General features: G+C 39.6%; 1 long non-coding RNA gene across 1 annotated transcript; it reads right to left on the minus strand.

The window, feature by feature from the left end:
• Positions 1 to 3,072: 3,072 nt before the first annotated feature.
• Positions 3,073 to 3,852, minus strand: LOC141439794 (uncharacterized). Its single transcript, XR_012452641.1, has 2 exons — positions 3,745 to 3,852; positions 3,073 to 3,659 (listed from the first exon to the last, which is right to left on the minus strand). It is a non-coding gene; the product is annotated as an uncharacterized lncRNA (long non-coding RNA).
• Positions 3,853 to 11,374: the final 7,522 nt, after the last annotated feature.

The following is an 11,374-nucleotide window of genomic DNA, read 5'->3' on the forward strand; positions in this document are numbered from 1 at the left end:
CGCTCAGTTGTGCTATAATTGCGCTCAGACTTTGTGAAGAGACGTGAATAATACGCAATTGGATGTTCAACGCCATCTAACGACTGTGCTAGTACTGAGCCAAGACCAACTGACGAAGCGTCGCATTGAAGAATAAAAGGCTTAGTGAAATCGGGACATGCCATAACGGGCGAATCCATCAGAGCCTTTTTGAGGTTGATAAACGCAGCAGAAGCAGCCTCATTCCAATCGATGATATCACGACCTTTTTTCTTCCCTAAAAGAGCAGTCATAGGAGCAATTATCGATGAAAAATTATTGACGAAGCGCCTATAATATGAGCACATTCCTATAAACGCACGAAGTGATTTGGCAGAAGTTGGGGTCGGATAATCCCTGATAGATTCTAGCTTCTTGGGGTCGGTTTGTAGACCATTCTCATTTACTATATAACCAAGATATCTGAGCTCTGGTTTACAAAATTCGCACTTTTTCAAGTTAACTGTGAGACCAGCTTGAGTAAGCCTTTCTAATACTTTACGTAACAAGCGGAGATGACTCTGGAAGTCACGAGAAACCAGGATCAGATCGTCTACATAGCCGAATACGAAGTCCTCAGATTCTGGAGTAAATTCAAAATTAACGATTTTATCAGTCAGCCTTTGCATTTCGGATGCGGCGTTGGTCAGCCCAAAGGGCATGCGCACGAACTCGAATAAACCGCGTTGCGGAACTATAAAAGCCGTCTTTTCGCAACTGGAACGATCCGCCAAGGGAATCTGCCAAAAGGCACTTCTAAAATCTAAGGAAGTCAAATATTTCGCTCCGCGTAAATTATCCAGAATTTCCTGAATGCGGGGTAAGGGATACGAGTCACGTACAGTTACAGCGTTTAATTTCCTACTGTCTACACAAAATCTCACGGAACCATCCTTCTTGGTTACCATGACCACTGGACTAGCCCACGGCGAATGGGACGGACGAATAACTCCCATCTCTAACATTTTATCAATCTCTTCATTGAGTAATTTGAGTTTAACAGGTGACGTAGGATAAGCGCGTTGTCGAATCGGTGATCCAACTGTTTCTATCTTATGAGAAAGCCAGGTGGTACATCCTAATCCCTTAACATCCGAAGATATCTCCTTGAACTCATCGATCACGGTTTGCAGTTGAGATTCTTGTTCAGATGACAAAGTACATCGTGGTTGAATGAAACGAACCTCGTTAACAGTTTGGGAATGACTGACTGTAACCGGCCGCGGAATGAACAAATCACCAGAAAATTCCTGTTCAAAAGCTCTACTTAATACGGACGTAAGACCAAATTTATTCCAAAATTCGATCCCTAAAATGAATAAAGTTGGTAAATTCCTACCAACCAGACATGAATGGAACACAATCGATCCATTAAAATGAATGGGAAGGTCTGCGCCACCCAGTATCTCAATCGGAGAATTATCCGCTGAAACCACAGACGGACGAATCTTCGTGCAAAAAGTGATACCTAAATCAGCCAAAAGCGAAACATCAACTAAAGAAGTTTGAGCTCCAGAATCTAACAATGCCTTAACACGCACGCCTGCAATATAAATCTCGACAAACAAACGGTTATCTTCAGAATCAGTAATAACAACGGGTGATACGGTTGGGCTAGACCGCACACCAGTTATTAGTTTTTTTGGGAAGACGGATTACAAGCAGCACAGTCACGAGTGATCACTCCCTCACGCTTGCAACGGAAGCAAATGGGTCCGGGATATTTTGGACACGCGCGATACTGGTGTCCGGCATCACTGCATTTCAAGCACAAAGGAGGAGATTGTTGTATCTGCACAGGTGCAACGTGTTTTGAAGAACTAGCTTGAGGCTGGAAAGTTTCAAAGTTCCCGGCAATCTGTAATAAAGAATCTAAATCATCTATCAAATTTGTTGCCAAACAAGGAAAATAGCGAGGATGTATCCCATACTTTACGATAAGGAAAAGACCGTCTTCACTAATTGGTGAAAGAAGCTTTGAATTCAGATCTCTCGCCTCAATGATGAAGTCTCGCATAGACTGGTTTCCCCTCTGCTTCAAACTACGTAATTCACGTTCCACCTTGAAGTCAAAGTCAACAACGTCGAACGTCTTCAAAAAGGCTGACTTAAGGCTTTCATAACTCAAAGCTGGATGCTTGATAGATCGGAAATATTTAAGAGCTGTATCGCTAAGTAATTCGTGAAAGCGACGCACGATGTACGAGGTAGGAGCACCGCGAGCCTCAGATTCTTCTTCAATCCGAAAGAAAAAATCGCGAACACAAGTATTACCTGAGAACTTTATTCCCCATTTCGTCAAAGACTCCTCCTTCACCATAGTACGCGTGACGAAATGTGGTGGCGTAGGTTCCCCCATAATTGAGTCGTGGAATTGTTCACCAGCTTCAGGATTTAGAATGCGCCGTCTCGGTTGAAGGATTGGAGAAGCCAGATTAGGTGTTTCGTGAATGGATTCAACAGCACTATCCCCTTCCATAATTAACAAACAGCAGAAATCCAGTAACTAATACAACCGCCAAATAGTAAAATAAAACAGAAAATACTACGTAACTACAGTTTTAAATAAGCGGAATTGTAACCTACTAAATGAACAATACAGGATTAAAAAGTTTAGGACTGAATAAAACGCATAAATGTGAACAATTATACAGTATTCTTATCACTTGATTACAATACAGAGTATATTCAATTGGACTGCGTGTGTAGCGTAGAACTTCGGACGTAGTTGAGCGTGAAAGCGAACCAAGATCAAGGGTGGACTTGCAGTACTAAAACTATCACAGGTGGGGGAGTAAAAACATACCCTTTTAATATTAATCTGTAAAATAAGCAGAATCAATAAGCGAAAGCGCAGTCGAATGCGACTGCCATCCCCTACGACATAAAGAAAATAAAATTCAAACAATTTATAAATTTAACGATAAAATAATTTACCTTTTTTTCGGGCGCCAATTTTGTAGCGAAGCTTACCCAATTCAATGAACCTCGGGCAAGCCCCACAACACAACACTTATGTGCAATGCACTATAAATGAAACGTATAATTTTGAGATATGATTAATAAAGATTTAATGTAAAAAAAATCAGCCGATGAAATAACAGAGTAGTATTAACGGGTCGTCATATTGTTTTGCCAAAAGATTACCGAAATCATGGAGGCCTTCGTGGGCTTTTAGAATTTTGAAAAATATAGTACAAAATATATATGGAATGGGCAAATAAACTATGCAAGTAGTTTTCGAAATTACAAAATAATTCGCGATACTACACCAAGTAGAGTAGGATCTTATGCGCATAAAATTCTATTAACAGTAGAAAAGAGTTCCGAACGTGTTTGCTTAAGACTACGATATAAAACTGAAGCGACAAGTTAGAAAAACATAGAATACTTTTAAAAAAATGTGATACTACTGAAATTTTAAAATAGTTCGCCGTTATAAGCCAAAAAATAAAGTTTTTGGTAAGAAACTCCAAAAGTTTGTGACAATCTTCACGTGGTCTTTGTTGTTGGTGTGGAGCGGTTCCCCTGTCACTGGATGCAGGCAACAATCCCGACACCGAAGCGATGACAAATTATGCCCACAATCGTGTGCGGAGCGCAGTACGATGTCCACAAAAATCCACACCGTAAGGTGGGAGCTGAAAAGATAAAAGAGACTAAGAATTCATTCAAACCATGAGCCCTAACAAAACCTAAATTCGCTACAAAACAGAAAAAACTTACCCGAAACTGGCAAAAACAGATCCGGCTTTTAATAAAAGGGAGGCGACTACGAGCCACCAGCTCGCAGCAGTTGGAGAAACAATCAATTCGCCAGGTTATAATAATTAACACTTTTAGAACACCATAATTGTCACATAAAAGAAATCCCAGGAATATTAAACCAAAATATTAATCCAAGGCACTATTGCCAAAAATCATCCACGGGAAAACACATTTGACAAACCAAATTTTCGCGTCCTCTGTTCCACGTTTCCAGGATACCAATTCAAACCTTTAAAAAAAATCAAGAAGTGAACCGCAACTAAACGACCAAAACGTATAAGCAAAAATAGGTTAACACTCAATTTCAAAAAGAAGGTTAGATTACATGCAGCAGAATTTATGCTGCAGTACCTATTACAAGGTCGCGGTGAGCAAAGAAATTATTTTGTTCATTGATATGGACCTCCGCAAAGAAACGCCTGATTCAATAAAAATAGTTATTAGTTCGTCGGTAAGATTATCTGAAAATATTTCGTCACTTTTTTTGTCGATTAAACAAAAAAACCGGCCAAAGAGGCGTGTCGGACACGCCCAAAATAAGGTTCCGTAGCCATTACGAAAAAAATTAAAGTAATATTTTCCAAGGATTTCGTATTTATACGGAATCTTCCATGTTTAGGTATATTTTATACCTTGGGCTGCTAGTTACTCATAAACTACTAATAATTCTCAAGCAAACTTAGCCGTTATAGTTTTTCTTGAAAGTTTGATATACTACTTACCATCTTGAATTTTTTCAAAATTTTTCCACCCACCGGTTTAGATTTTAGAGGGGGGGGACGCTCGATTTTAATGAAAATTTGCACTTTAAAAACTGAATATTTCGCAAAACAAATTACTGAATCGAAAAATCTTTTAAGCAAACCCCTTGGTTTTAAGAGACCTATCTAACGATACCCCACACTTTAGGGTTGGATGAGAAAAAAAAATCACCCCCACTTTACGTCTACGGGAGGTACCCTGAAAAAATTTTATGAATTTTTAATTGTACTATTTTTTGTCGGCATAATTTACTTATATATCCGTGCAAAATTACAGATTTCTAGCATTGATAGTCCCTGAGAAAAGCCGCGGACGGACAGACAGACAGACATGGCGAAACTATAAGGGTTCCGTTTTTTGCCATTTTGGCTCCAGAACCCTAAAAATGATTAGGAAAATAGCCAACGGAGGCGTAGCGTAGATATTTTAGGTAGGAAAATCGAAGCAAAAAGACCGAATAGAATATATCTTTCATATATTATCATGTATGTTTTGTAGTCCTTTTTAGGTATCCGTAGCCAAAAGTCCCCTCTAAATTCATAACCTGTGGGTGGAAAAAATTAAAAAAAAATCAGGATGATAGTAAATATCAAACTTACAAAGAAACTGAATGGTTAAGTTTTCTTGAGAATTATTACTAGTTTAAGAATAAATAGCAGCCTAAGGTATAAAATATACTAAACCTGTAATATTCCGTACAAAATACGAAATCCTTAGAAAAATATTACTTTTTTCGTAATCAAAGTCAAAGTCAAAATATCTTTAATTCAATTTAGGCTATAACAAGCACTTATGAATGTCAAAAAAAATCTACCACCGGTTCGGAAAAACCTCTGCTGAGAAGAATCCGGCAAGAAACTCAATGGCTGCAACTCATTCGGCCAATGGCTGCGGAACCCTATTTCGGGCGTGTCCGACACGCTCTTGGCCGGTTTTTTAGACATTGGGCAAGCCGATGGCAATAGAGTTGAATGGACGCTTCGCCGATGATAGCCAGTTAAAATTCCGCGTGACGTCACACCCCGGGATACTTTTTTAGCACGACATACAGTACGTACCCCCCCCCCCCCCTCCTAAACTTTGAAGCACTTCATCTTTTACCTTAACTTCATAAATCAATGCTTCATTTAAATTAAAAACCCGCCAAGTACGAGTCGGACTCGCGCAAGAAGGTTTCCGTACCATTCAAAGTCAAAGTCAAAGTCAAAGTATCTTTATTCAATTTAGGCTATAACAAGCATTATCTATCGATACAATATTAGACATTAGCAAAAAAAAAGGTAAATTGTGGTTTACGATTTATGACGTATTAAAAAAAAAGTACTTACTAGATCTCGTTCAAAACAATTATCGGTGGAAGTTTGCATGGTAGTGTACATCATATATTTTTTTCAGTTTTATCATTCTCTTAATTTTAGAAGTTACAGGGGGGGGGACACATTTTACCACTTTGGAAGTGTCTCTCGCGTAAGCTATTCAGTTTAGAAAAAATATATATTAGAAAAACCTCAATGTCATTTTTGACGACCCATCCATAGATATCTCACACGTACGGGTTTGATGAAAAAAATTTTTTTACTTTCAGTTCTAAGTATGGGGAACCCCCAAAATTTACTGTTTTTTTTTTCTATTTTTGTGGAAATCTTAATGCGGTTCTACTTACCAAGTTTCAACAGTGTATAGTTTAGTTTCGGAAAGAAGTGGCTGTGATAAACGAACGGACAGACAGGCAGACATGACGAATCCGTAAGGGTTCCCTTTTTTGCCATTTGGCTACGGAACCCTAAAAAGAGAAACGCCTTACGAGAAAATGTAATGGTAACCATTTATATAAAAAAAAAACTATATATATAATTATTATTGGCAGGCGCAACATTTATTTTTAAGAATAGTATTAACACTTTTTTAAACCATAATTTCATCTATTTTTATACCCATACAAAATTACAGCTTTCCAGTAGGTACTTACATTGTCTGAGCTAAGTCATGGACAGACGGAAAGACATAGCGAAACTAAGGGTTCCGTTTTTACTGTTTTGGGCACGGCACTCTGAAAAAGTAAAGCATAATATCAAAGGCAGAACGATGGGTTCATGAAACAAAAAACTCCTAATTCGTTCGTGCTCAAATTTTACAAAGTGTAAATAAATTTAAAAGGATTTCAACGCTGCTCGTAACTTTTTCAGCGAGAGCATACATTTCGCTAGATTTTCGCGCTTCGGTGGCCTGTATTACTTTTTTTAGTGACATAAAATAAAAAACCTCTACGTTGCCACTGGGTAAGTAAATTTTTCGTGCACACAAACCGCTGAGGCAGTGGATGGGCAGAATGAAATATTTAACATAGATTCAAAGATTTTACTTCAGACTGAATATTCATCAACATCATCATCATCCCAGCCTATATACTCCCACTGCTGGGCACATGCCTCCTCTCAGAACAAAGGGCTTGGGAACTTCGCACGCACCATTGAATCGCTTCGCAGGTTTGTGCAGGTTTCCTCACGATGTTTTCCTTCACCGCAAAGCTCGTGGTAAATTTCTAATGTAATTCCGCACATGAATTTCGAAAAACTCAGAGGTGCGAGCCGGGGTTCGAACCCACGACCCTCTGCTTGAGAGGCGATAGGTCAAACCACTAGGCCACCACGGCTTCTCTGAATACTGAATATTATTTTTCTCTTAACTGTTTAGTTTCGACCGAGGCGCAGGTATCAAATATTTATTTCGATTATATGGTATCTTCTGTTAGAGAAAGGTTAGAGAAGAGAATCAACGTAAAGTTTTTCTTGCGAATATAGAGCTTGTTTTTTCGACAGTTTATAGATAGATACTACAAATTACTTTTTACAAGACAAAACTGGCAACATCATGATCAATAGCTGCGGTTCATTTGAACAATGTTGCCATCACCACTGTATAAAAAAAAGAAAGTAGATCCGTAATCTCATGTTTACTCTCCAGAGACAATAACTTGATTATTTTATCATGGAACGTTCGATTTGCAGTCAGTTAGAGATGTTCGGGGATATTCGGAGCTATTCGGGGATATTCGGGGCTATTCCGACGCTATCCAGCGGTAATGGCGGCGTCCGCCAGATTCCGATCGCACGTAAATGACCAGATCGGACCGAGCGCCACAACTGCCGACAGCTGCCTCAAGGCATAAAACGCCGACACTTTTATGTTACAATACAGGGCCATTCTGGAGACGTCTGCTCACATGATCAGGATCAACCCTGACCGAGTCAACTCACCATCATCGTCATCGTATTAGCCGTAGGACGTCCACTCTTGGAAGTAGGCCTCCCTCATAGACCTCTAGTTGCTTCGGTTGAAGCGACCTGTTATCACAGTCAAGTGAACCCACAGCGTTTACCAGGTCATCCGTCTATATCCTTGGTGAACGTCCCACGCTGCGCTTGCCGATCCGCAGTCATTTGAGAACTTTTCAGCCACAACGGTCATCTGTTTTCCATGCTCTCGTTCTTCTACGATCTCTTTATTTCTGATTCGATCGATCTCTCTCTATCTAAGCAACTCTGCGGCTATTTATAAGGCCTATAGTAAAGTACCACGTCTCGAATCCATCCATATGACATTACTGGTAACATACAGATAACTTGCGAAATTATTCAAGTACATGATTTTCAAGATGCCTTTGAATTACTGCGTCAGCTTCTCCTCTAGGCTGCGACCAGGTTCGGGCGCGGTACAGGGAGGCGCGATTCTTTCAGGAAATATGTTTTGTTATCTAAACTCCGTGAGACACATTAGGCGCCGAGCGTCACCAAAGGCGTGATGCCAACGCTGGAGATTTGAACTGGCGCAAAAATGAACCTCTTGCTAGGGTACCCTATTGCGGCAAATTTAATGTTAATTGATTGAGACTTTATTTTGTAGAGGGAAATGAAAACTATAATATTATTTTTAACACATACTAAGTGAAATAAAACCGGAAAACTCATGTCTTAAATCGAGTTCAGCTCGACATCATCATCATCATTGTCAGCCGAAAGACGTCCACTGCTGGACATAGGCCTCCCCCAAGGCTCTCCACTCAGACCGGTCTTTGTGATTTCGCATCCACCGTGATCCCGCGATCTTAACCAAGTCGTCGCTCCTTTTGTTGGAGCTACCGACAGCTCGTCTCCGGTCCGCGGACGCCATTCGAGAACCTTCTGACCCCACCACACACAGCCATCAGTCCTGCGACTTTAGTTTCGCAATTCTTCAGGCTATGTCGGTAACCTTAGTTCTACTGCGGATATCATCATTTTTAATTCTATCCCGTAGAGAAATCCCGAGCATAGCCCTCTCCATAACCCTCTGAGTGACTTTGAGAAAGAGATCACTCGTCGAATCCGACTCGGCTGGGCAGCGTTCGGGAAGCTTCGTAGTGTCTTTTCGTCCAAATTACCGCAGTGTTTGAAGTCGAAAGTCTTTGACCAGTGTGTGTTGCCAGTGACAACATACGGATCTGAGACGTGGGCGCTAACGATGAGCCTCATGAGAAAACTCAGCTCGACAGTGTCGCGCTAATTCGTAGCCATTCCTCTCGGAGCATATGCCACGGCGGCTGCTGCAGAACGTGCACTCACTCGCCTTATACTTTTAGGCTGCGTTATGGGCGAGGATGTGCCGCGAGGAATGTTTTTATCATGAACTAATCCCTTATCCTCGCACAGCACATCTCTAGTGGAACCAGCTGAGCGGAGCGAGGCTAGATATGTAAATGAAGCGTTTCTATTGGTTCATGAAAAACATCCTTCGCAAGACGTCGCACATTTATGTTGGAATAGCTTATTACTCCGTACTGTTCTGTAACCCATCCGAATTTTCTTTTTGTATATGTCGGCGGCCGATCGTTAAATCCGCCAGATCACGAAATTCCTAGGCATGTCATGAAACGCCGCCATTTCATGATTTGGCTAGTTTAGGCAGATCATGAAATTCCTAGGCATATCTTGAAACGCCGCCATATCGCCATTCTTGCTCGCTCGGCTCGTGCGTTGTGGTCACAATTCATACTAACCACTCCTCGCTTCGCTCGTCGTACCTAATTTTTTCTCTTTTTTCAGCATATGAATAGAATAGAAGACATTTATTCACATTCACAAAGACACACAAATAAAACAATACTAAAAAACTACAATTAACACGATGTGCCCGGTATAAAGCTACGAATATCGACGAATGCGTTGCTTTAATCGATCTGCCGTATTGTTTCTCAGGCACATCGTGATATGCCTGGCCCACTTTTAGGCATATCATGAAATGGCGCCATTTCATGATGTGCCTAGGAATTTCGTGATCTGGCGGATTTTACGATCGGCCGCCGACATTATACACAATGAAGAGTTTTACTAACTACTACTACCCACTAAATATTTAAAACAAAGGAGTTTTCAAATTAATCCAAAGTATTTCAATTTATGACACACGAAATCTCCATAATCATTATAGAAGCGTATGTACAACTAGCTTTTGCCCGCGCTTTCGCTCGCGTTAAAATTTGGGGTAACAATTAACATACATTTACCTTCTGCGATCCTTTTTTTCGTGTTTTGATTGGATTTTTCTGAGGATTACTGGAAATAATAAATACAGTAAGACGTTGTTTTTGACAGATGGTGCACATTTGGAATTTAAAAATCAAACCTACATACGTAATTTTTTATTTTTACTTATTATGTGTCATTGCTGTTATAAATAAATTTTTCTTTCTTTCTTTAATTAATCATTCATAATTCGTACCAACTCTTGAAACCCTGTTTCGCTGAAACGTTAACACGTTAAAGTACTACGCGTTTCTTTGCCGGCGACTTCCTACACGATATAGGATTGTATCTCGAGAATTGTAAAGTCCCGCGGGACATGAATTACTGTTATGATCTATTTTAATATTCTTAATTGACGGTGAGAGACCAATTGTAGCTTTCTATTATAGAAAGGATTTTGAAAATCTGCCCCGAAATAGAATTCACTTATTTTTATTCTGCGAAAATTTTTCATTTAAAAGAAAAGAAGTCTGTCCATCAGGGATATTGTAGCTTTCTATTGGTAATAGAATTATTTAAATCAGCTACTGAGCTCAGAGATTACCCCCAACAACAAAAAAAAAACAAAGTTGAGATATTTTCCTATTCCATGGGATTTTCTAAGTGCTAGTCTTTCCCTAGTGCACTCTTTAATGCTTTAGGTCATCTATGCCAATTTCAAGTCTCTAGCACCAGTAGATTTGGCTATGCGTTGTCTGTCAGTCAGCCAGTCATGGTATGTTCAGGTAGAGTTTAGGTATAGAATTATAAATAAAATCAACCCTGAAGTTGAAATCACTTTTTGCTATCCCGCGTGTTTTACGTTTTCCCGGAGAAAAGTAGCGTATGCCAATCAGGGATAATGTAGCTCCCAATTGGTAAAATATCTTTTTAAATCAACCCCAATGATGAATTAACTTATGTCGATCCTGCGGAATTTTGCATTCTTCTGTAGAAAAGCAGCCTATGTCAATCAGAGATACTGCAGATTACTATTAGTGAAAGAATTTTTAAAATCAGCTCCGAATTTGGATTGTCTTACTTACTTCTACCTATCCTGCGGGAATTTTGCATTTTTCCAAAGAAGAGTAATCTATTATACCAATCAGCAATAGTGCAGCTTTATATTAGTGGAAGAATTTTTAAAATCAGTTCTGAAGTTGAATTCAGTTTTTTTCTATTCCATGGGAATTTTTGATTTTTCCCGGAAAAACGTATCCTATGTCAATAGGAATACTGTAGCTTACTTTTTTGGTGAAAGAACGTTTAAATCATCCGAAGTTGCA

This window comes from Choristoneura fumiferana, chromosome 21 (genome assembly GCF_025370935.1).
Source record: "Choristoneura fumiferana chromosome 21, NRCan_CFum_1, whole genome shotgun sequence".
Taxonomy (NCBI): domain Eukaryota; kingdom Metazoa; phylum Arthropoda; class Insecta; order Lepidoptera; family Tortricidae; genus Choristoneura; species Choristoneura fumiferana.